Genomic DNA, 27,361 nt, shown 5'->3' with positions numbered 1-27,361 from the left:
TCCTTAATTTATTACTCTAAAGACAGGTCCTAATATGGACCTTAAAGTTGGGGTGGTACCATATACCTATTCTTTTGCATTTCAGTGATTATGTCAGCAGTATATAGATAGAAGGTAAAACTGCTGGCTGTTAGATTGTACAATATTAGAATTTTAAGGAGTCTCAATAATTGATATTTTAGCCTCATAATTTTACTTATGAGGAAACCGAGGTCCAGAGATGTAAAGTGGTCCACAACTAGTTCTCAATAGAGCTATGGACTTAAAAATGAGATTTACTGGCCGGGTGTGGTGGCTTGCACCTGTAATCCCAGCCTTTTGGGAGGCCAAGAGAGTGGATCACCTGAGGTCAGGAGTTGGAGACCAGCCTGGCCAACATGGTGAAACCCTGTCTCTATAAAAATACAAAAATTAACTGGGCATGGTGGTGCACGCCTGTAATTCCAGCTACTTGGGAGGCTGAGGCAGGAGAATTGCTGGAACCCGGGTGGCGGAGGTTGCAGTGAGCCGAGATTGTGCCACTGCACTAGCCTGGGTGACAGAGGGAGACCCTGTCTCAAAAAAAAAAAAAAAAAAAAAAAAGATTTACTGATAGCAACTATAATATTTGTGTATCTCCTCATGCTACATCAGGACCGGAAAAGTGAATGACTTGAGGATGTATATTTCATGAGGATGAGACAGTGTGGTTGTATGAAATGACTTTAGTACATTGATGAACATTTGTAATTTTTACAGTTATATATCATATATTAGAAAATATGCAACTTTTGGCTTAAGCCAGTAATTAATGGATTTTATTAGTTGAGGCTAATCAAAGTTAAAGGCCAGTAAAAAAAATTAAGTAACTGTGCTAGTAGTGCATAGCAAAAGTTATGAATTTGGTACACTGACTACTGAGAAATGTTGATATGGGAGAAAATCATTAAATTCATAACTGGCGGCATAAAGTATGTGGCTGATGGAGAAATAAACATTTGAAAAGCGTTCAATTAATACTTTTGTGCTATATATCAATAAATAGAACCCACTGATACAATTATTTTCTATTAATGGAAACATTTTTTTAAATGTATACATCTGTTTTCTCCTCCTGGATTGTTTAAAACGTCTGTCATAATAAATGTAGTACTCTATGTAGAAATTTGTTTCAAGGTTCTGTGAATTAAAATTGAAGTAGTGTGTATAAGAACAGTTAGCAGAAATGGAAAGCAACACAAATGAACTTTTCATGTACAACTTACACTGAAGTCCACAGCTCTTACCTATGTGTGTATCCAAGTAACCACAAGTGAAGATGTAGACTATTTCCAGCACCCCAGTAGACTTTCCTGTGCTCCTTTGTAGTAACTCTCCCTTCAAGGATAAGCACCTAGAACAATGGTTGGCACGTAGTAGGTATTCAAAAATATTAGTTCAGTGAAATAAATGAAGTCTTAATATCTTACATAATTGAGTGGATTCTTTGTACATTACAGTTTTTACCTTTGTAGTTTTCCTTTTGTTTTTATTTTTGTAAATGTTTAAAATGTTATTACATTTGGGGACATTTTTATTTTTTATGCTCCCTCAAAGATAAGTTATTTCTTCATGTATTAGATAAATATTCAATTTTCAGTTCCTCTCTCCAATAATTTGAAGTTAAAATATTTGTAATATTTGATCTGCAGTTAATTTTGTTGTGGTCATAAGTTTTTTCCCCCCAATTTGAGAGTAGACGTTTTAAAGTTCAGATAAATCAATTGTCAGTTGTTCAGAGCATGTCTATCTACAGTGTTACCATTTATGCATACTGAATATTACTCTTCCCCCAAATTACATATATTCTGTGTCACACACCAGTAATTAATCTCACATTTAGTTTTGAACATTCTTTGACTTATTACATAAGTAATGGTCATGTCAAATAAATATCTGGTAAAAACATCGCATACTCCTTTTCCTCACTTTTTTAAAAGGACTTTCAGAGATTGTGTTACTTTATGTGTATATTTTTCTGTTTACTCTTTTTCATATATAAACTCTGTATAAATATTATCCTCTAAAATATCAGGAAAATTTCTTAATGACATAAAATATCCAGCATATGTTCAAATAATTCTGATTGAGAAATTTTTAAAAATTTATTTGTATCAGGATTCAAACAAGGTCTATACACCTCAGTGGTTAGTATGCCTCTCAAGTATCTTTTAAGCCATAGGTTTCGCCTGTTTTTACCCCCCTTTGTGTTTATTTGTTAAAGAAGCCTAGTTGTTTTGTAGTTTACCACAGCCTGGAGTTTGCAAATTGATCACCATGTGTTTTTTAAAATTGTCATTATGGCTGGGTGCAGTGGCTCACGCTTGTAATCCCAGCACTTTGGGAGGCCAAGGCAGGCAGATCACCTAAGGTCAGGAGTTCGAGACCAGTCTGGCCAACATGATGAAACCACGTCTCTACTGAAAATAAAAAAATTAGCTGGGCGTGGTAGTGTGCACCTGTAATCCCAGCTACTTGGGGGGCTGAGGCAGGAGAATCACTTGAACCTGGGAGGCGGAGATTGCAGTGAGCCAGGATTGTGCCACTACACTCCAGCCTGGGCAACAAAGCAAGACTCTGTCTCAAAAAAAAGAAAAAGAAAAGTAATTACCTCTCTAGTATTGATATGAATTGTTTTCTTTTCTTTTTTCTTTTTGCCAAAAAAAATTTCACAGTGGTATATACTTTGTATCAGGAAGTGTATAATACCAGGTTGTCCTTTCTGTGTTTTCAAAACAAAAGCAGCACTTTCCAATTATTATACCCATTTTTCAAGATTTGTGTGAAGATCAGTGATGGTGTATGGAAAGCATTTGGGAAAGGCCCGGCCATTTAAAAAAAAATTTAATTGCTCTTACTACTCTTATTTGGTTTTCCTAGTTAAAATTTTAGTTGTACTGTCGGTAGTTATAGGGTGCTAAAAGGCCAGCAGAGTTGAAATTATCACCTCGTAACAAATAACTTATAATCTTCTGAAGACTTAAATTTGTACATAGTTTTTCTATGAAATTTTTGTGCCTGCTATTATATTGCTTTCATAGACAGTTTTTAATTTAGGATTATAGTTTGGTGCCTGTGGACATTTTTATTCCTATATCTTATTTATCTCCAATTTTGTTCATTATGAGAACAGTCTGTTAACAACATATTAAAGGATTTATTCACCTTAGTGCCATTTTTTCTCTTTCCTCCATTCTTTGTTGTTTATGTATGTACTTTAAATGATTCTAATTCACAGTACTTATATACTGTATTTCATTTTCTAAAAGAGTTAACGTATAATCTGTTTTCCATATTGTTTTATAGTCATAGTAGTCTTTTAAAGTGAAGTTATGCTTTGCCATTGAGATTTGTGATATTCATGATTTCTTTGTTTTTTTTTTGAGTTAAATGAAGAGTTATATTGGCCTTTAATGCTATTTAAGTTTTCTTTTTCTTGGAAGTGAGTACATGGATGTCTAAGTCTGCTTGGGCTGCTGTAACAAAATACTATAGACTAGATGGCTTAAACAACACATTTATTTTCTACGTTTCTGGGGGTTGGAAAGTCTGAGAGCAGGGTGCCAGCATGGTCAGGTTCCAGTGAGGGCCCTCTTCCTGGCTTGCAGACAGTTATCATCTTGCTGAGTCCTCACATGGTGGAAACCGAGAGGGGAAACAAGCTCTTTTGTATCTCTTCTTATAAGGGCACTAATCCCAGCATGAGTGCTCCACCCTCATGACATGATTACCTCCCCAAGGCCCTATCTCCACATGTCATCACATTGGGGATTGATTAGGATTTCAACATGTGAATCTTGGAGAAGACACAAATACTGGAGATGACATAAATATTCAAGTTCATAGCAGTGAGGAATTGGCTTTTTATAAAATACCTGTTGTTTAAGGGCCCTAAATTTTCCCTTTGACTCTATGGATAGCTGCTACGTTCTCTGTGAACTCTACCCTATTCTTCCATTAGCTTTGGTTTCAGGGAAGAGGAATACTTTAGAAATGTGGAAAGAACAAAACAGTAAACTCTCCTTCCTTACTGCCCTTTAAATTTTGTTTTCCTCTAAAAAATATAAAAATAAGTTTATGGTTAATTTTTGAGCAGATAATACTGGTTAACACAGTAGAAATAACAATTTCTTACTGGAAATTCTAGATAGGAACCAGGCTGGGCATGGTGGCTCATGTCTGTAATCCTATCACTTTGGGAAGCTGAGGCGGACAGATCACTTTATCCCAGGAGTTAAAGACTAGTCGGGGAAACAGGGCAAGACCCCGTCCCTACAAAAAATACAAAAATTAGTCAGGCGTGGTGGTATGCACTTGTAGTCGCAGCTACTTGGCGGGCTGAGGTAGGAGGATCACTTGAGCTCATTCACGGTGAGCTGAGATCATGCCATTGCACTCCAATCTGGGTGGCAGTGACATCTTACCTCTAAATAAATAAATAAAGATAGGAATTTGCTATGTTTTAGTACTTTAAATACTACTGGCTTAGGACCTTGTCTATCTGTTATATGTCTTAGTTCATTTTGTGTTGCTATAAAAGAATACTTGAGGCTTGGTGATTTATAGAGAAAAGATTTGGTTTGTTTAGTTCATTATCCTTCAGGCTGTACAAGAAGCATGGCATTGACATCTGCTCAGCTTCTGGTGAGAGCTTTGGTGCCACATCAGAAATGACAGAGAAGGTCAAAGGGAAAGCAGGCACATGTGAAGAGATACCAAACCTAAAGGGTGTCCTGGCTTTATAGCAACACACTTTACTGGGAACTGACTTGTTCCCTTGAGAACTCATTCCATCTTCCCAGAGTGAGAACTGACTACTGAGAGAATGGCACCAAGATATTCATGAGGAATCTGTCCCCATGATCCTAAGACCTCCCACTGGGGCCACCTATCAGCACTACCCCACTAGGGATCAAATTTCAAAATGAGATTTGGTAGGGACAGACAAACCATATCTAAACCATAGTACCATATGACTTTTTGTTTTTTCATTTTTTGGATTTTATTGAAGCACCTTTTTTCTCTTTTAAAACTTTGAGTTCTAGAACTAGTTAATTCATGAGTTGTTCTTGTAGTCTAGTTTACTTCAAAGATTAACCTATTAGAAGGAAAGACAGGTTCATTTATTCACAAATGAGATGAGATCATTAATTTTAAGTGACTCAATGTGAATAACCAGCACATCATGGAAGGGGATCGCAGCGTTATAATTGATTTCATTCTGAATGGCACCAGACCAATTTGTTGTGTTTGAGGCAAGTTGATACGTCCTCAATCTGATCTCTAATTGTGTATTTCTAGACAGAAAAATTTTACTTTTTTTCCCAATTATTTTATTATGGTAAAATAAATCATCTTAAATCATCTTAACCATTCTTCAATGTAAAGTTCATTGGTATTATGTATATTTATATTGTACAAACATCAGTATCATCCATTTCCAGAACTCTTTATCTTGCAGAATTGAAACTATATGTCCATTAAACAATAACTGTCCATTCTCCCCTCTTCCTGTCCCCTGGCGATCATCATTCTACTTTCTGTCTCTACAATTTTGGCTGTTGTAGAGACATCATAAAAGTGGAATCATAGAGTATTTGCCTTTTTGTGACTGGCTTATTTCATTTAGCATAATGTCCTCAATGTCCATTGATGGTGTAGCATATGTCAGAATTTCCTTCCTTTTAAAGGCTGAACAATATTCCATTGTATGTGTATACCACATTTTGCTTACGCATTCACTTGTTTATGGGTTCCTTCCACATTTTAGTTACTATGAATAATTCTGCTGTGAACATGGGTTTACAAATATCTCTTCAAGACTCTACTTTCAGTTCTTTTGTTTGCTTACCTAGAAGTGGAATTGCTGGATCATCTAGTAATTCTGTTCTTTAATCTTTTGAGGAACCGTCATACTGTTTTCCACGTGGCTGTACCATTTTACATTCCCACCTGCAGGGCACACAAGTTCCAGTTTCTCCACAGAGCATACATCACTTTTTAATACACTTACTTTGCTAGAGAGAAACATTAGTCTTGTTATTTACGTCCCTTTATAGTCACAATATGTTTGTATAATTAGGAATTGGGTTTTGACTGTTGTGAAAACCCAAGGTATGTGTTTTGAACAGTTGAGAGTATTATTATTCACACTATGCTGAGTGATGAGTTAGTGGGTGTAAGAAAGATTTGGACCTTGCTGTTGGATTCTTAAAATACAAGAAGTGCTTTTAGGAAGAAAATGGCTGGATAAGTAAGGTGATGGAAATAAATACTTTGCTCTTTCTATCTGATACATTATTCTTTTGAGCACTTTCTTGTAGAGCAGAGGAATGTCAAAATTTTACCTGCTGAAATTGCTTCTCTTCCACAATACTTTAGAGTGTCATGGGAAGCAGCTACTGGGTGGACCCTTGGTTGGTGGTTATTTTTCATTTTTATAAAGGCCTAATTAAATAGCATATTTAAGTGTGAATTGTCAATCTAAAACACAGAACCTTGGATATAATAGGCCTGCTCCTATATTGACTTAATTTTTTTTTTCTTTCATTCCTCCATCTTGTCACACTTTTTCCCATCATCTCATTATCACTAATGGAATATATTTACTATGCAATGTGTAGTGCTAGTGGAAATAAAGAATATAGGAGCGACCTCCCACCTTATGACTTACTTGTATTCTCTGCTTGGGATGTGTTTCTTGCCATACTTTGTTTAGCTAACTGCCAGTTAACCTTTAGGTCTCAACTTAAACATCACTTCCTATGAGAAGCATCCTGTAACCTTATGTAAGGTCCATGGAGGTCATAAATCATGTGTGTGTTGTACACTTTGATTCTCCATAAAGTAATGTAGTGCTTGACACATACCAGGCTCACATTAATTTGTGTAAACTGATTTTCATCGTGTAGCCTTGGATCTAATGAGGGGAGGCAGATAGATAAATATTTAGAAATACAGTGTGACCAGTTCTGTACTAGAAGTACTTCGCGTGCAAAGGAAGAAAGAACTGCACTAGATAAGAAATAGAATCCATATGCTCTTGTTTCTTTTTTTTTTTTTTTTTAAATAACTAGTGTGATATCAATATACATTTTTAGGTTCATTCATTCACTTAAAGGCATTTAGAGTATTTATGCAAATTTGTAACAAAGCTTTCAAAACAATTAAGTTACCATTATTTTGGGTCTTGTAGCCTTTTATTCAAAGTTGTTATAATCTCTGGTCTCTGAGATATTTTATAGGACGGTTTGTGGGAGGTAGGTGAGAGGGGAAACTGCTGTTCTTGTTTCTGGTGGTTTTACTAAATAAGCTCCTTCTGTGCTGATATGGTTTGGATGTTTGTACCCTCCAAATCTCATGTTGAAATGTGATTCCCAGTGTTGGAAGTGGAGTCTGGTAGAAAGTGATTGGATCACGGGGGCAGATTCCTCGTGAATGGCTTAGCACCATCTCCTTGGTGATGAGTGAGTTCTTGCTCAGTTCATGCAGATTTGGTTGTTTAAAAGAGTCTGGGACATTCCCTCTAACCCCATTCCCTTACTCACCATGTGATATGCTGCTCCGCTTTGCCTTCCCCATGATGTAACCTTCCCGAGGCCCTCACCAAAAGCAGATGTGGTCACCATTCTTCCTGTACAGCCTGCGGAACCATGAGCCAAAATAAACATATTTTCTTTATAAATTACCCAGATTCAGATATGTATTTATAGCACTGCAAGAACAGTCTAATACAAAAAATTGGTACTGAGGAATGGGGCATTGCTGTAAAGATACCTGAAGATGTGGAAGTAGCTTTGGAACTGGGTAACGGGCTGTGATTGGAAGTGTTTGGTGGGCTCAGAAGAAGACAAGACGACGAGGGAAAGTTTGGAATTTCTTAGAGACTGGATAAACGGTTGTGACCCAAATACTGATAGAAATATGGACAGTGAAGACTAGCCTGATGAGTTCTTAGATGGAAATGAGGAACTTGATGGGAATTGGAGTAAAGGTCACCCTTCTGCAACCTAGCAAAGAGCTTGACTGCATTGTGGCCAAATCCTAGGGTTCTGTGGAAGGTCGAACTTAAGAGTGATGACTTAGGGTATCTGGTGGAAAATATTTCTCAGCATTCAAAGCATGGCTTGGCTGCTTCTAACAGCCTGTGATGAAGTACAGGAACAAAGAAATGACTTAAAGATGGAACTTATTTAAAAGGGTAGCAGAGCATAAAAATTTGGAAAATTTGGAGTTTGGCCCTGTGATAGAGAAAGAATCCAAGCAGCCAGTGGAGCAATCACTTGCTAGAGCGATTAGCATGACCAAAAGGGAACCAAGTGCTAATATCTAAGACAATGGGAAAAAGACCTTGGAAGCCTTTTCCAGAGATCTTAGAAGCAGCCTCTCCCATCACAGGCCCAGAGGCCTAGAAGGGAAGAATGATTTCAGGGACCTGGCCCAGGGTGCCACTGTCCTGCTCAGCATCAGGACACTCCTCCCACATCCTAGCTGCTCCAGCTCCAGCCCCAGTCTTGGCTCAAAAGGTCCAGGTACAGCTTGGGCTGCTTCTCTGGAGGGTGCAAGACATAAGCTTTAGTGGCTTCCACGTGGTGTTAAGAGGGCAAGTACGAAGGATGCTTGGCAGCTTCCCCCTAGATTTCAGAGGATGTATGAGAAAGCCTGGGTGCCCAGGCTAAGCCTGCCTCAGGGGTGGAGTCCTCACAGAGAACCTCTATTAGGGCAGTGTGGAGGGGAAATGTGGGGTTGGAGTTCCCACACAGAGTTCCCTCTAGGGCACTGCCTAGTGGAACTATGGAAAGTGGGCCACTACCCTCCAGACACCAGAATGGTAGATCTACTGTTAACTTGTACCCTGAGCCTAGAAAAACTGCAGGCACTCAGGTCCGGCACTCAGGTCCAACGTGTGAGAGCAGCCGTGGGAGCTGTACCCTGCAAAGCCACAGGGGTGGAGCTGCCCAAGGCCTTGGGAGCCCACCCCTCACACAAGGTTGCTGGACATGAAGTCAAGGATTATATTGGAGTTTAAGGTTTAACGTCTGCCCTGCTGGGTTTTGGACTTGCTTGTGGCCTGTTGCCTCTTTCTTTTGGCCGATTAATACCTGAACCACCAATGTATCTTGTTTTGATGTATCAGGTTACTTGTTTTGATTTTACAGGCTCATAGGTGGAAGGAATTTGACTTGAGTCTTGGATGAGACTTTGGACTTTTGATTGAGTTGACGTTGACATGACTTAAGACTTTGGGAGACTATTGGGGAGGGATGATTGTATTTTGCAGTGTGAGTAGGACATGAGGTTTGTGGCACCAGCAGAATGATATGGTTTAGATGTTTGTGCCCTCCACATTGTGATCTCCAATGTTGGAGGTAGGACCTGGTGGGCCAAACGGTTTTCCCAAAGTGATTGTACTAACTTGCTACTCCCAGACATCACTGTGTGAGTTTTTATTCTTCTTCTATGTTTACCAACCTTGGTATTGTAAGTCTTGTTAATTTCAGTCATTTTCGTGGGTTTGTACTAGTATCTCTATGGTTTCAGAGCGCTGTTTTCTGTGCTTATTGGCCACGTGAGTATCCTCTTTTATGAAAAGCCTGTTCAAGTCTTTTCCTCACTTTTTCTATTGGGTGAGGACAACAGCCCTGTTCTGGTCACTCCGGAGGCTGAACAGTCTACGCACGGCTGAAGCTTGAGGAGACAACAAGCCCTGCTCTAGTCACACCAGCAGCTGACTAGTCTATGCATGGAAAATTATATAAAGAAAAGAGCCTGTTAAACTCTAGGAAAAAGGGGAAAAAAACACCCAGAGAATGCAACTCAGCTTCAGCGTTTGCAGAGGTACCAAGAAGCACTTTTTTTTTTTTTTCTCAGCCAGCTGTGCTTCATTGACAATGGGCCACTCAGGCCTTGACCACGTACTGCCGCAGCGGGTACAACCGCTCCTTCCGCTGCTGCTTCTTGGTCTTCAGGTTCTCCTCATGCTTGTTGAGCCTGTGGCGCATGGCGCTGTCGTCTTAGGCCGCAGGTCCAGGGGCTTGTACTTCTTGCCCTTGTAGAATTTCCTGAGGTTTTCTTTCTGAGTCTGGTTAATAACTGTGAGAACACGGGGGATGGATTTGCGGATGACTCCTATCTTAGAGAGCTTGGAGGCCGCACCGCCTGTCACTTTGGCGACGCGTAGCTGGGACAGTTCCACCTTCAGGTCGTCCAGCTGTTTCAGCAACTCCTCCTCCTCCTTCCTGCGAAGATCTTCAGCTTTGATCTTGGCCATTGCTGCACAGCCTGAGAAGCACTTCTGCAGAGGCTAAGAGTTGGTAGAAAAAAGCAAGTAATACAAAAAAAGATTCCAGGAATGCTTCAAGGAGCTGACAAAAGCCTAAGTCAGTTTTATAAGAGACTCTATAAAGCATTCCGGCTTTACACCCCATTTAACCCTGAGGCTACTGAGAATCAGTATATAGTCCTAGCGTCTCCCTAAGAGGCATTTGCATAGCTCCAGCAAGACCAGATCTGAGACGGCGCACTTGACTATGTTGACTTTCTTCCTTGGCCTCTGGAGGCTCTGATCCTCCCCTTCGAGGTGAGACCTGGGGCGTGTTAGCTCCTGAATCTCGTTTCTGAGGGGGTGTTGGCCTCGGTAAAGCGGAGTAGGCTGGGACATATGGAGAAAGAATTTCTGTTATCTCTGGCGGCTCCTGCAAAACTGGCTTCTCTTGCTTTGTTTCTGGGACTCCCTTTTTAAACTCTGTGTGTCTACTGGTGAAGCTGCTCTTACTTTTACTTTTGGCTTTTTTGCAAGAAGCTGTTAAACAGGGCTAAATTTATGCTGGTTTTGTCTATATTTAACCTTGAGTCAATATAAAGGAATTTGATCTAGGTACGCTGGCTGTCCTCCAACCCCTGTCACCACCTTAAATACATGGCCAATTGTTCCTTGTCTATAGTTCCTTTGGTGGGCCATCCTACACCAAAAGAGGGCAGTTCTAATTCACACAGAGATCTTCACCTCTAAGGGATTAACGTAACTCTATAATTTCCTGCAAAACATTTCTTAAGGTTCTGTAACATGCACTTAGTAGAGTAAGTTTTGATAATTTGATGACTTTCCTTTTTTCTTTTTGAAATTTTTTAACACAGTTCCTAGCGGAGTGGGCTTACTTTGTGTCTGACCTATTTTTCTCTTGAGACAAAACAGCATTCACACTACAAGAAGGAAAGGGTAAAAGGTCACTCACTCATCTAATTCACACTAAATCAAAATAAAAACTAAAACCAAAGTGGTGTTAAAGGCTCACCTGTTCGTCAAGCAATTTAAGCCAAGTCAGAATCAGAACCAAAACCAAACCATATGTCTTACTGATATATACGAATTTTAAATAATCTGATTATGTTTCTGTTATAACTGTGGCCACTCTCTTCCACACTGCTGTTTGCTTTTTCACTGACTTTATGATGTCTTTTGATAAATGGAAGTCCCTTTTAATTAGTCAATCTCCTTATCAGTTTTTGTTCTTAACGGTTAGTGCTTTCTGTTTAAGAAATCGTTTCATACTCCAGGGTTATTTGGATATTCTCCTATATCCTTTTAAAGTTGTGTTTTGCCTTTCACGTTTAGATATGTAATCCAACTGGACTTGGTTTCTGTGTATACTGTGAGGGAGAACTTTGTTTTTTTTCCCTTTTATATGGATACTTAATTGACTTAGTTTATTGAAAGCATTATTTTCTTCCATTATCTATGCTACTTCATAAATTCAAGTGTTCATACATATTGTAGGTTTGTTTCTAGACTCTTTGTTCTTTTGATGTTTGAATATATTTAGTCTGTATCATACTGTCTTCATTACTGTAGCTTTATACAAAGTCCTCCTATGTTATGCTTCTTTTTCAAAATCTATTGAGAGATACTCTGGACACTTACATTTATGTCTTAATTATAAAATCAATGTGTCTAGTTACCAAAATGTCTGTTGAGATTTTGATTTTAACTTTGCTGAATATATAAATTAATTTGAGAAAAATAGACATTAAAAAAATTCATTCTAGACCATAGTATATTGCTCTATTTATTTAGAACTTTAATTTTTTAATTAATATTTTATAGCTTTTTGTCTTGCAGAAGTTTTTCACATTTCTATTAGATTTATATCTAAGTATTTGGTACTTTTTTGTGTAATTATAAATTTATCTTTTAAAAATCATTTTCTGACCGTCACTGATACATAGGAGTGTTGTTGATTTTTTTTTTTTCTTTTTGTGGAGAAGGATTTCTCACTCTGTTGCCCAGGCTGGTCTCAAACTCCTGGGCTCAGGTGGTCCTGCTGCCTCTGCTTCCCTAAGTGCTGGGATTACATGAGCCATTGCATATGCATGCGGTTGATTTTTGTATATTGACCTTTATATGCAGTAATCTTGCTATTCACACTTATTAATTCTAATAATCTGCATATCCTTTTGGATATTTTATGTAAAATTACATTATCTGTAGATATAGATAGCTTCCCACCCCCATTTTTAATCCTTATAGTTTTTATTTTTTCTTACTGTATCACACTGGTTAAGATCTCTTGTATGAGGTTGAATGGAAATATTAATAGGATACCTTGTCACAAAGAGAAAACTTTGAATATTTCACCACTGAGTGATGTGTTCTGTAGGTTTTGATTAGAGAGATTTCCTTCTATTCAGTTTGCTAAGAGTTTTTATCATAAGTGGGTATAAGTTGTATGAAATGTTTTTTCGTTGTCTATTACAATGAACATATAAACTTCTTTATTAAATGTACTCAGTTATATCGATTAATATATATTTTTTTGAATGGATAAACCAAACCTGATATGTTGGTGCTCTGTTTTATATGTCACCAGATTTGGTCTTTATCTATTCTGTTTAGGATTTTGACTTTCAGCAATGAATTATAATTTCTCTGTCTTCAAATGTCCTTGTCTAGTTTTATATCACAGTTATATACTACTTGGTTAATGTTCTGTACTGTACTTTTCACTTTCCTAGAAAAATCTGTGTAAGATTTTTATGTGTCCATGGACACATAGAGGGGAACAACAGACACTGGGGCCTACCAGAGGGTGGAGGGTATGAGGAAGAAGAGGATCAGGAGTAATAAGTAATGGGTACTAGACTTAATACTAGAGTGACAAAATACTCTATACAACAAACCTTTGTGACATGAGTTTACCTGTATAACTAACCTGCACATGTACCCCTGAACTTAAAATAAGAGTTAAATGAATTTCTGGACTGGGCACGGTGGCTCACTTACGCTTGTAATCCCAGCACTTTGGGAGGCTGAGGCAGGTGAATCATGATGAGGTCAGGAGATGGAGACCATCCTGATTAACATGGTGAAACCCCGTCTCTACTAAAAATACAAAAAATTACCCAGGCGTGGTGGCAGGCACCTGTAGTCCCAGCTACTCGGGAGGCTGAGGCAGGAGGATGACGTGAACCCAGGAGACGGAACTTGCAGTGACCCGAAATCGCACCACTGCACTCCAGCCTGGGAAACAGAGCAAGGCTCTGTCTCAAAAAAAAAAAAAAAAAGAAAAGAAAGAAATTTCTATGTGTCTCCCACCTCCCTGCCCCCACTGTTGGGTAAAATTCACTAATAAGGTATAATAATCTAGGACAGTAATTTTATTCTTTGGAAGATTTTAAATTATGCATCCAGTAGGACTATTCTGATTTTGTTTCTTGTGGAAGTTTCAATAAGTTGGATTTTTCTAGGATTTCTCAGTAAGTTGGATTTTACTAAAACTTTTCTAGTAAATGTTCAAGTTTATTGGTATTGAGTTGTTTGTAATTTGCTTTTAGGATATTTTTAATGGTCAGAGGATTTGTTATGTTTTCTTCATCAACTGTATTATTGGTTATTTATGCTATCTGTTTTTTTCTTTGTTAAATCTCACTTGGTATTCATTAATTGCATTATTTTCAAAGAACTAACTTTTGGCATTTTCTCTTTTGTGTTTTAGTGTTCTTTGACATTTATTACTACTCTTTGTTTCCTTTCTTTTACTTTTTTGGGGTTTGCTGCTTTAGGGAAGCAAAGTTTCCTCCACCCTCCTAGGGTCATATGCTTTTCTCTGGTTATAACGTCTGTCTTATGCCAGAAAAAGACACAATAAAGCAGTTAGAGCTGAATATTTATAATACTAGGAAGGACAAAGAGCATTAGATTGTGAAAATGTAACAAGAATATGGAGTTTTGAGTAGAACAGTTAATTGTGGAGAAGAAGCTAGGAAGGTAAGGTTAGTTTATTAAGGTTTATGTATACAGATTTCTCTTGGTCTTGATTTTTCATGACTGGTGTTAAAAATGTCTTTCCTCTGGCACAAGGAGGGCACTTTTCACATGAGAGTTTCATCTCCTGCTTTCAGGAAGAAAAAGGAAGGTCAGAGTACCTTTAGCTCAAAATAATCAATGTTCCATAGCAGTGTATTTTGGGGTGGCAGTCCTGAACTTCTCCACTGCTGTTTCAGATTTTTTGAAATGGATGATTAGCTGTTTGATTTTCCTGTCTTTTATAGCTATGCATTTTCTTTGCTTACCTCAGTTCTTACAGTATTTCATTATCATTTCACTAAAATTTTGATTTTGTTGATTGCCACTGTGATTACTTCTTCAATTCATTGATTATTTAGAAGTATATTTCTTAATTGTAAAACACGTTGTTGGGGGGTGGTCACCAAGATGGCTGACTAGAAGCAGCTAATATGTGTGGTTCTCACAGGGAGGAATGGAAGGGGTGAGTAAATAGTTGAATCATTCAAGTACATGCATCAAGACTAATGAAGGAAAAAACTCTACCCATGGAGAATGGAGAAAAGCAAGACAGGATGAAGGCCCACCCAGAAGCGACACAGAGGCAGGGGAATCTCCCCCGCTCAGGGAATTTGTTGAGAAAGGAACATAAACCCTGAGGTCACCCTTGAACTGCAGTGGGCAGCCCAGGAGTACAAAGCTGGAATCTACAGCCAGCACTCAAGGGAGGAGGAACCTATGCTTTCAGAGCATTGAGAGGGAGCATGACTGCAATTGTGAGGAAATTGTGGAGCTACCCATCTGAGCAAGAGTCTGCCAACTGATCAGTACACCTAAGTGCCACCTGCTGGATCACACCCCAGAACTTCAACACCAAAAATACCTCTCTGACGTACCCTCTCTGAAACCAAAGACAAGAAATCAGCTTCTATAAAATAAAGATCCTGCACAAAGCCTTGACCCTGTGAAAATGTCCAAAAGAGAAGTCTATTGACTACTTAATCTACACTGCAGTTAAAGGAACACCCGTATGCAGAGATGAGAAAGAACCAACACAAGAACTCCAGTAACTCAAATGGCCAGAGTGTCCTGCAAGTGACTGTGCCACTTCTGCAACAAGAATTCTTAATGAGGCTGAACTGTCTGAAATGACAGAAGTAGAATTCAGAACATGGATAGGAATGAATATCATTGAGATTCAGGTGTACAGAAAAATCCAATCCAAGGAAACTAAGAATCACAATAAAACAATACAGGAATTGAAGGACAAAATTGCTGGTATAAAAAAGAACCTAATTAATTTGACAGAGCTGAATAACACAATATAAGAATTTTACAGTGCAATCACAAGTATTAACAACAGAATAAACCATGCTGAGGAAAGAATCTCAGATCTTGAAGACTGGCTATCTGAAATAAGATAGACAAAAATAAAAGAGAATAAAAAGGAATGAACAAAATCTCCGAGAAGTATGGGATTATGTGAAGAGACTAAATCTATGAATCATTGGCATCTTTGAAAGGGAGGGAGAGAAAGCATATGACTTAGAGAACATATTTTAGGATATTATCCATGAAAACTTCCCTAGCTTTGCTAGAGAGGCCAACAGTCAAATTCAGGAAATGCAGAGAACTCCTGAAAGACTCTACACAAGAAGATCATCCCCAAGATGCATAATCATCAGATTTTCCAAGATTGAAACGAAAGAAAAAATGTTAAAGGTAGGTCACCTGCAAAGGCAACCCCATCAGGCTAACGGCAGATCTCTCAGCTGAAACCTACAAGCCAGAAGAGATTGAGGAGGGCCTACAACATTCTTAAAGAAAAAATTCTTCAACAAAGAATTTCATTTCTAGCTGGCTCACTCCTGTAATCCCAACACTTTAGGAGGCTGAGGTGGGTGGATCACAAGGTCAGGAGTTCAAGACCAGCCTGGCCAATATGGTGAAACCTGTCTCTACTAAAATTACAAAAAAAAAAAAAAAAAAAAAAAAAGAAGATTAGCTGGCCGTGGTGGCAGGCAGCTGTAGTTCCAGCTACTCAGGAGGCTGAGGCAGGAGAATCACTTGAACCCAGGAGTGGAGGTTGCAGTGAGCCAAGTTCATGCCACTGCATTCCAGCCTGGATGAAAGAGTGAGACTCTGTCTCAAAAAAAAAAAAAAAAAAAAAAAAGATCCTTTTCAGACAAGCAAATGTTGAGGGTGTTCGTTAACCATCAGGCCTGCTTTATGAGAGATCTTGAAAAGAGCGCTAAATATAGAAAGGAAAGACCACTACCAGCTAATTCAAAAACACTCTTAAACACACAGACTAGTGATGCTATAAGACAACCACACAAACAAGCCAACATAATAACCAGCTAACAACAAAATGACAGGATCAAATCCACACATATTAATACTAACCTTCAATCTAAACAGGTTAATTGCCCCACTTAAAAGGCACAGAGCAACAAACTGGATAAAAAAGCAAGACCCAGTGGTATGCTATCTTCAAGAGACTCACCTCACACGTAATGACACCCATAGGCTGAAAATAAAGGGATGGAGGAGAATCTACCAAACAAACAGAAAACCAAATAAATAAATAAATAAATAAATAAATAAAACAAGAAGCCTAGGGCTTAGTATCCTAATTTCAGACAAAACAGACTTCAAACCAACAAAGATTTAAAAAAAAAAAAAAATTAAAGAAGGGCATTACTAGTAAAGGGTTCAATCGAGCAAAACCTAACTATCCTAAATATATATGCACCCAACACAGGAGCACCCAGATTTATCAAGCAAGTTTTTAGAGACCTACAAAAAGATATAAACTCCCACACAATAATAGTGGGAGACTTCAATACTCCACTGACAGTATTAGACAAGTCATCAAGGCAGAAAATTAAAGATACTTAGGACCTGAACTCAACATTAGATCAAATGGATCTGATAGGCCTCTATAGAACTTTGCACCTTAAAACAACAGAATGTACATTCTTCTCATCTCCACATGGAACGTACTCCAAAAGCAATCACATAATTGGATATAAAACAATCCTCAGCAAATGCAAATGAACCAAAATCATACCAAACACACTCTTGGACCACAGTGCAATACAAATAGAAGTCAAGACTAAGAAAATTCTCAAAACCATGCAATTACATGGAAATTAAACAGCATGCTACTGAATGACTTCCTGGGTAGGTAATGAAATTAAGGCGAAAAGCAGTAAGTTCTTTGAAACTAATGAGAACAAAAGTACAACATATAAGAATCTCTGGGATGCAGCTAAGCCAGTGTCAAGAGGAAAATTCATAGCACTAAATGCCCACATTGAAAAGTTAGAAAGATATCAAATTAACAGCTTAACACTACAATTGAAAAAATTGGAGAAGCAAGAACAAATCAACCCCAAAGCTAACAGAAGACAAAAATAACCAAAATCAGAGCTAAACTGAAGGAAATTGAGACACAAAAACCCTTCAAAAGATCAATGAGTCCAAGAGTTAGTTTTTTGAAAAAATTAATAAGTCACTAGCTAGACTAATAAGGAAAGAGAGAATATCCAAATAAACACAATTAGAAATGATGAAAAAGAATGTTACCACTGACCCCACAGAGATAAAAATAACCACCAGAGATTACTATGAATACCTCTATGCACATAAACTAGAAAACCTAGAAGAGATGGATAAATTTCTGGACACATACACCCTCCCAAGACTGGAAGAAATTGATTCCCTGAATAGACCCATAACAAGCTCCAAAATTCATTCAGTAATAAATAGCCTACCAACGATAAAAAGCCCAGAACCTGATGGATTCACAGCTGAATTCTACCAGATGTACAAAGAAGAGTTGGTATTATTCTTACTGAAACTACTCCAAAAAATTAAGGAGGGATGCTTCCCCAGCTCGTTCTACAATGCTAGCATCATCCTGTAAGCAAAACCTAGTAGAGACACAACAAAAAAGAAAACTTCAGGCCAGTATCCTTGATGAACATTGATGTAAAAATTCTGTGCAATATACTTACAAACTGAATCCAATAGCACATCAAAAAGCCAATTCACCACCATCGAGAAGGCTTCAAGTCCAGGACGCAAGATTGACTCAATATATGCAAATCAATAAATGTGATTCATCACATAAACAGAACTAAAGACAAAAACCACATAATTATTTCAATAGTTGCAGAAAAGGCTTTCGGTAAGATTTGACACCCCATTCATGTTAAAAACTCTCAATAAACTAGATATTGAAGGAATATTCCTGAAAATAATAAGAGCCGTCTGTGACAAACCCACAGTCAACATTATATTGAATGGGCAAAAGCTGGAAGCATTCCTCTTGAAAACCAGAACAAGACAAAGATGCCGTCTCTCACCACTCCTTTTCAACATAGTATTGGAAGTCTTAGCCAGAGCAATGAGAAGGAAGGCAAGAGAAAGAAATAAAGGGAATCCAAATAGGAAGAGAGGAAGTCAAACTATCTTTGTTAACAGTCAGCATGATTCTATATCTAGAAAACCCTGTAACCTTGACCCAAAAGCTTCTTCAGCTGATAAACAACTTCAGCCAAGTTTAAGGATGCAAAATCAATGTACAAATATCACTGGCATTCCTATTCACCAAAAACAGCCAAGCCAAGAGCTACATCAGGAAGGCAGTGTCATTCACAATTGCCACAAAAAGAGAAAAGATACCTAGGAATATAGCTAACTAGGGAGGTGAAAGATCTATGTAGTCAGAATTATAAAACACTGCTCAAAGAAATCAGAGAAGATGCAAACAAATGGAAAAACCTCCCATGTTCGTGGATAGGAAGAATCAGTATCATTGAAATGGCTGTACTGCCCAAAGCAATTTACAGATTCATTGCTGTTTCTATCAAACTACTCTCAGTATTCTTCACATAACTAGAAAAAACTATTTTAAAATACATGTGGAACCAAAAAAGAGCCTAGCAGCCAAAGCTATCCTAAGCAAAAAGAACAAAGCTGGAGGCATCATGTTACCTGCCTTGACTTCAAACTACGCTGCAGGGTTACAGTAACAAAAACAGTATGGTACCTGTAGAAAAACAGACACATAGACCAATGGAACAGAATAGAGAGCTCGGAAATAAGGCTGCATACCTACAACCATCTGGTCTTCGACAAAGCTGACAAAAACAAGCAATGGCAAAAAGACTATATTCATTAAATTGTACTGGACTGTTCACGATAGCAAAGATATGGAATAAACCTAAATGCTCATCAATGACACACTGAGGAAAGGAAAATGTGGTACATATACACCATGGAGTATTGTACAGCCATAAAAAAGAACTAGATCATGTCTTTTGTGAGAACATAGATGGAGCTGGAGGCTATCTTCTTTAGCAAACTAAAGGAACAGGAACAGAAAGCCAGGTACTGCATGTTCTCCCTTATATGATGGAGTTAAAGGATAAGAACTTGTGAACACAAAGAACGAAACAACAGACACTGAGGTCTGCTTGAGCGGGGAGGGTTATATGAGGTAGAGAGGCAGAAAAGATAACTATTGGGTACTGAGCTTAATACCTAGGTGATGTAATAATATGTACAACGAACCCCTATGACATGTGTTTATCTATGTAACAAACCTTCACATGTACTAGCAAACCTAAAATAAATCTAACCAGTTAAATGATGCTGGGATAACTGGCTAGCCATATGCAGAAGATTGGAGCTGGACCCCTTACACCACATATAAAAATGAACTCAAGGTGAATTAAAGACTTAAATGTAAAACCGAAAACTCTAAACCCTGGCAGACAACCTAGGTAATACCATCCAGAACATAAGAATGGGCAAACATTTTATGACAGAGACATCAAAAGCAATCGCAGCAAAAGCAAAAATTGACAAGTGGGATCTAATTAAGCTTAAGAGCTTCTGCACAGCAAAAGAAACTGTCAGCAAAGTAAACAGGCAACCTGTAGAATGGGAGAAAATATTTGCTAACTATACATACACTTGACAAAGGTCTAATATACAGCATCTATAAGGAACTTAAATAAATTTACAAGAGAAAAACAACCCCATTAAAAAGTGAGCAAAAGACATGAACAGACACTTTTCAAAAGAAGACATACCTGTGACCCACAAGCATGTGAAAAAAAGCTTGATATCACTGATCATTAGAGAAATGCAAATCAAAATCATCTCACACCAGTCAGAATGGCTCTTATTAAAAGGTCAAAAAATAACAGGTGCTGAGGTTGCAGAGAAAAGGGAACACTTACACACTGTTGGTGGGAGTGTAAATTAGTTCAGCCATGTGGAAAGCAGTATGGCGATTCCTCAAAGCGCTAAAAGCAGGATTACCATTTGATCCAGCAGTCCCATTACTGGGTGTATACCCAGGGGAATATAAATCACTCTACCATAAAGACACATGCATGCAAAAGTTCTTTGAAGTGCTGCTCATAATGGCAAAGACATGGAATCAACCTAAATGCCTAATCTGCCTCAATGTTTTGACTCTCACTCTACCACCCTCAGAAGTCTGGATTTAATATCCCTATGTACTGGTTTAGGTAATATCATGTACATACCTTTGTTTAAGGGACATTACATTGTGTATTATACTAATCAGTTTACTTCATTTTCTCTTGGCTGTACACTAAGTTCCTTGAGGACAGCAATGATGTTTGTTTTCTGTATGTTCAGAATTTGGAACAGTGCCTCTTGTATGACAAGAGGTAAATGTATATATTTTTTATTATTTTTATTTATTTATTTATTTTTGAGATGGGGTTTTGCTCTTGTTGCCCAGGCTGGAGTGCAATGGCGTGATCTCGGCTCACCACAACCTCTAGCTTCCGGGTTCAAGTGATTCTCCTGCTTCAGCCTCCCGAGTAACTGGGATTACAGGCATGCGCCACCATACCCGGCTAATTTTTGCATTTAGTAGTAGATATGAGCTTTCTCCATGTTGGTCAGGCTGGTCTCGAACTCCCAACCTCAGGTGATCTGCTCGCCTCGGCCTCCCAAAGTGCTGGGATTGCAGGTGTGAGCCACTGCACCCGGCCATAAATAATATTTGATGAATGTGTTTTGAGCCCTACAAAGGACGTATAACTGACAGTGAAGCAATAATAGGTATTAAGGTCTATAAGCCATAAATTTTATCAGTGATTGGTTCAGAGATAATGGGAAATGAAATTTCTTTTGTACCTTGACAATTTTGGTAGTAATGATTTCTTTTTTTTTTTTATTGAACTTATGTTAGTATTCTGGTTTCCTTGGGGCAAAATGCTGATGATTTAGTTTTGCCTGGACTTATTACATAAGTAGTAGGTATTTATAAAACAATAGATCAAGAAAACCTTTAGTACGTTTTTCTTTGTGCATTTTATTGGTAACTTGTCACTGGGTTGGATGATTGGTATATACATATATATCTCTAAAACACTACCTCTGTTCTAAGTTTTTCATAAGATTTGCCAGATCTGGAGATAGAAAAAGTATTTGGACACCCTTCTAGTTCAGAATTTAAGTAATTTATTGGGCTTTAATGTGCTGTTAGGCAGTCATTAAATAAATAGAAACTAAATTATAATGAATTTGAAATAGACACCTATCAGCACAATAGTATGTATTTAATGTCTATGAAAAAAGTGGCTTTTTACGAAGTTTTTTGGAAAGAGGCAGTGTTTTTGGGAACATCTACTTACCTTTGTGCTCCAGAGTAATCAAGATAAAGGGAGTTGTCTAGATTTTTTGCTCTCCTTTTGCCTTTATGTTTTTAGGTAACTTACTACGCTTTTTCCCCTTCTCTCTGATAGTTGATATTATTAGTTTACTTTGTTTCTTTTGTTCCCCCCCCTTGCATGTTTTCCTCATCCATCTTCCTAAAGTTGTACACAGTGGGATAGCTTGCACCGCATACCCCAATCCACTTCCTTCTTGTCCATCAGTGTTGAACTTTTTGTTTGCCGTCATCATTATTTTTTTTTCTATTTTTGTTACTATTATAGTAGTAATATTAGAATGGAAGAAATGTTAACATAACTCGTAGGTGCCAGAACATTAGTATACTATAGGAAGCATATGTACTGTACCATTTTGAAATACTTGATGAAAGCCATTTGGAATAGACTGCTTTAATCAAACAGTTCACTTATTTTTTTTCTTTCAAAGTACGTATGAATAGGATGTTGGTACTAGCTTGATATTTGGAAACTGTCACTTGTATATAATCTCTCATTAGATTTTCTTTCAGGATTTAATCTACTGTAGATACACTTATGGGTCACTTAACAACAGGCATACATTTGTGAAATGTATCATTAGGCAGTTTTGTCATGTGAATATCATAGAGTGTACTTATTAATACACAAACCTAGGTGGTATAGCCTACTACACACCTAGGCTATATGCTATAGCCCATTGGTCCTAGGCTACAAATCTGTACAACATGTTTTACTACACAGAATATTGTAGGTAATTGTAATACAATAGTATTTCTGTGTCTAAACATGACTGAGCATAGAAAAGGTACTGCTTTGCACTGTGACCTTGTTTTTGGAAAGGGGTCTGGATTCAGACCCCAAGAGAGGGTTCTTAGATCTCACACAAGAAAGAATTTGAGGTGAATTCATAGAGTAAAGTGAAAGCAAGTGTATTAAGAAAGTAAAGGAATAAAGAATGGCTATTCCATAGGCAGAGCAGCGGCATGGGCTGCTTATCTGCTTATACTTATTGTTACTTCTTGAATATATGCGAAACGGGGTGGATTATTAATGAGTTTTCTGGGAAAGGGGTGCGCAATTCCCAGAACTGAGGGTTCCTCCCTTTTTGGATCATATAGGGTAATTTGCTGATGTTGCCATGGCATTTGTAAACTGTCAGGCACTGGTGAGAATATCTTTAGTATGCTAATACATTATACTATAATTAGCATATAATAAACAGTGAGGACGACCAGAGGTTATTTTCATTGCCATCTTGGTTTTGGTGGGATTTGGCCAGCTTCTTTTATCACAACCTGTTTTATCTGCAAGGTCTTTATCACCTATATCTTGTGCAGACCTCCTATCTCATTCTGTGACTTAGAAAGCCTCACCTCCTGGGAATGCAGCCCAGTAGGTCTCAGCCTTATTTTACCCAGTCCCTATTCAAGATGGAGTCGCTCTGGTTCAAACGCCACTGACATTTACCATGGCTATGATGTCACTAGGCAATGGGAAATTTTCAGCTTCATAGTAAATCTTAATGGGACCACTGTCATAACATGCAGTCTGTCCTTGTCTGTAACATCCTTATGTGGTATGGCTGATGACTACTGTAGTGTAGGTTAGTTCATCTAGCTAAACCAGTTTGTTCTTATTTACAATCTGACTTCTTTTTTTAGTCAAAATTGCAGAGTGAAATTAAGGTAAGTGATGTGAATATAGTGTTATCTTCCAGTAATCTTCTTCTTTTTTTTGAGATGGGGTCTTGCTCTGTTGCCCAGGCTGGACTGCAACGGCATGGTCTCAGCTCACTGCAACCTCCGCCTCCCGGGTTCAAGTGATTCTCCCGCCTCAGCCTCGCGAGTAACTGGGATTACAGGCACCTGCCACCATGCCCAGCTAATTTTTGTATTTTTAATAGAGATGAGGTTTCACCATGTTGGTCAGGCTGGTCTCAAACTCCTGATCTCAGGTGATCTGCCCACCTCAGCCTCCCAAAGTGCTGGGATTACAGGCATGGGCCACTGCGCCCAGCCATCTTCCAGTAATACTCTGCTTTAAAAGTGTAGTGTATTCATGGCTCTGCATTTTTGCCCTTTTTTTGAGATGGAGTCTTGCTCTGTTGCCTAGGCTGGAGAGCAATGACATGATCTTGGCTTACTGCAACCTCTGCCTCCTGGGTTCAAGTGATTTCTTTTGCCTCAGCCGCCTGAGTAGCTGGGATTATAGGCATGCACCACCACCCCCAGCTAAGTTTTTTTGTATTTTTGGTAGAGGCGGGGTTTCGCCATGTTGGCCAGGCTGGTCTCAAACTCTTGACCTCAGGTGATTCACCTGCCTAGGGCTCCCAAACTGCTGGGAAAACAAGTGTGAGCCATCACACCTGGCACATTTTTGCCTTTGAGAATCCTTTTTTTGTTACGTATGAGTGTAATAAAACAGAAAAACTCCTGGAACATCCTGGGAGATAGGAAGTCACAAATTTATCATATACAACTTGTTGCCATAAGAGAAAGCCATTATTCATTACTGAATAATTGAATATTCAATATTCAATCATTATTCTAAGATTGTTATGATTAGACATGTATTAAAGCCATTAGCCTTGCCTAGTAGGTGCTCCTTCCTTTTCCCTGTGACTGAAATAACTATTTGTAAATCCCAAATAGAGAATAATTTTTATAAAAATTACTTTCTCTAGGAACTTTGTTAGGGAAGTATAGACAGTGAGCTACCAGTTCCCCAGCTTCTAGAGTACTGATAACAAAAGGAACAATAGAGAGAACATTGTCTTCTTTATACTTTGAATTCAACTAGTAATTATATTTAAATTAGGATGCAGGCCTGGCTTTAGCTTAGCAATTTTGAGAAATGAGTCGATATGGTTGTCAAACGCCATATTCTTTTACGAAAAAGTTATTCAACTTTTAAAAAATATACAGAAGCAATATACACTGTTTAAAATGCTTAAAACAGCAGAGAAGACTACCTTTCTTCTCTCAAAGCCTATTCCTTAGAGCCTACTGCCATTAAGTTTGCCTTTAATTACTGTTTTAGCTTTTTAAAAATGCTTCCCTAGTCTCAGATTTATTATCATTTAAATGTTTTTGACTTTGCCCTCTAAAGGATGAAGAGATTGATGTGCTTATACTTTAAGCCCCCAGCCACCTTACCCTTCCAGGATTTTTTGTTATTAACAGTGTTTCTTAACTGTTATCAAAGGTGAGGAATTTAGGGCATTTATCATTAATTTTACCTTTTATCATCTTGCTTCCTTTTTTACTTAGTGATTTTATAATTTTTATTTTGTGTGTGTCTTCTTTGTTTTTCATATAGAGTAATTCTCTTTTTACATAGAGTAATTCAGAAAGTTGAAAACAAAAATTAAGGATTTATTAATTCATTTTATGAATATTGATTATTTAATATTGGGGCACCTCAGGGCTCTGATCTTGGGTTCTTTTCTGTCTACAAAGATTTCCAAAATTATCTCATTCAATGTTATGGTTTTAAATTCCATCCGTATGCTAACTCCTAGTTTACATTTTTTGGCCTGACCTCTCCCCCTCAGCCTCACATCTGCATGTTCAGCTGCTTCCTTGATATCTGTATTCACATGTCTACTGGCATCCCAAAGTGAGCAAGTCCAAAAGGAGCTCCTGATATCCATCCCTTTCTTCTCCAAGTCTTCCCACAATATATTGCATTCCTGCTAAATGACCTCTTCATTTTCTCAGTTGCTTTGGGCACAAACCCTGCTTAAGTTCCTGCCTCTCTTTTTTAAAAAATGTATACCTTATATCTGATTCATCAATAAAATCTTTTGGCTTCATATTCAAAGTATAGAAAGAATTTGGCATTATTCATCACATCTCCTACCGCTCTTCTGGTGCACGCCATCATTGTCTGTTGCCTGCATTATAGTGATAGTGTTCTACTTTTGTAATCTCTTCTCAATTAGCAGCCCAAATGATCCTACTTAAGTAAAATCCTATCATTTCTCAGCTTTCCTTTCAGTGGTAGCTTCCCATCTCATTCAGAGTAAAAAATTAAAGTCCTTCTGTTCTTTGAGGCTCTCTGTGATTTGTAGCTTAGTTACCTTTCTGTTCTCTTTGCTCACTTTGTTCCCTATTCCACTTGCCACAGTAGTCTCTTTGCTATTCTTTAGACACACCACTTGGTCCTGCTTCAGAGTCTTTGTGCTTGCTGATTCCTTTTCTGCTTAGAAGGGTCTTCTAGTCATTTGGATTGCTCACCCCCTGATGTTACTGAGATCTTGACTCAGAGTCATTTCAGTGAAGCCTAAAGTCCTTTCTAGGCAATCCAATCTAAAATTTTACCTTGTTTTTGTGACATGTCAGACAACTCCTCCCTTCCTATTTTTTATTCTAGTATCTATTATAATACACAATATATTTTAATTAATTAAAAAAATTATCAGGTCAGGTTCATCGAGGAAAATAAATTACTACTGGTACTTCAAGTAAAAAGAAAATTAATAAGGGGAATTAGATGGTGATAAATTTATTGGAAAAGCTGGAGGCATGGATATGGATGGCTATTCCTAGCTTTCAGGTTAGTCATTGCTGCTGATAATTGTACCTGCCTGTTGGTACTAACATGGGTAGCTGGCAGCGGAGTACTTGGTGATCACTGTAAAGCCTCATGTCTGTCAAAGCTTACTGCCATTGTAATTGCCCAATGGGTTCTTCTTGCCAACTGCCCCAGATGAACCCAATTTATCAACACAGGGAAATTGCAAAAGAGAAAATATTTAATATACACAGAGCTGGTTAAATGAGAGACTGGAGTTTTATTATTACTCAGATCAGCCTCTTTTATTGGAGGCTAGGGTTTTTCAAGAATAATTTGGTGGGCAGGACGCTGGGGAATGGGGAATGCTGTGATTGGTCGGGGAGTGCAGTCACGCGGTATGGAAAAATAGTCCTCATGTGCTCAGTCCATGCCTGGGTGAGAGCCATGAAAGAAGATCCAGGTGAGGCCATCCAGTCACCAGAAATGCAAAAACCTGAAAAGACATCTCAAAAAGCCAATCTTAGGTTCTGTAATAATGTTATTACAGGAGTAGTTGAGGAAGTTGCAAATTTTGTGACCTCTGAAATAGTGGCTGGCATCTTATTCAGGCCACTCATACTCCTAACCTTGTGACCTTTCATTAGTTTTACAAAGGCAGTTTACTTTTGGAAAGGGCTATCATAATTTATGAACTAAATTTCTCCCAAAGTTAGCTTGGCCCATGCCCAGGAATGACCAAAGGCAGTTTGGAGGCTAAAGGCAAGATGGAGCTGGTTAGGTCAGATCTCTTTCACTGTCATAATTTTCTTACTGTTAAAATTTTTGCAAAGGTAGT

At 38.1% G+C, this 27,361-nt stretch overlaps 1 protein-coding gene and 1 pseudogene across 5 annotated transcripts in view; one reads left to right on the top strand and one right to left on the bottom strand.

Moving 5' to 3' along the window:
• OSBPL8 (oxysterol binding protein like 8) overlaps positions 1-27,361 on the top strand; it is a 216,489-nt gene that overhangs the window by 33,068 nt on the left and 156,060 nt on the right. The gene's annotated exons all lie outside the window — the stretch shown is intronic.
• On the bottom strand, positions 9,741-13,032 carry LOC140712782 (large ribosomal subunit protein uL29 pseudogene; annotated as a pseudogene).

The sequence above is a fragment of the Chlorocebus sabaeus genome, chromosome 11 (genome assembly GCF_047675955.1).
Source record: "Chlorocebus sabaeus isolate Y175 chromosome 11, mChlSab1.0.hap1, whole genome shotgun sequence".
In the NCBI taxonomy this organism is placed as follows: domain Eukaryota; kingdom Metazoa; phylum Chordata; class Mammalia; order Primates; family Cercopithecidae; genus Chlorocebus; species Chlorocebus sabaeus.
This window is presented reverse-complemented; position numbering and strand designations above follow the sequence as displayed.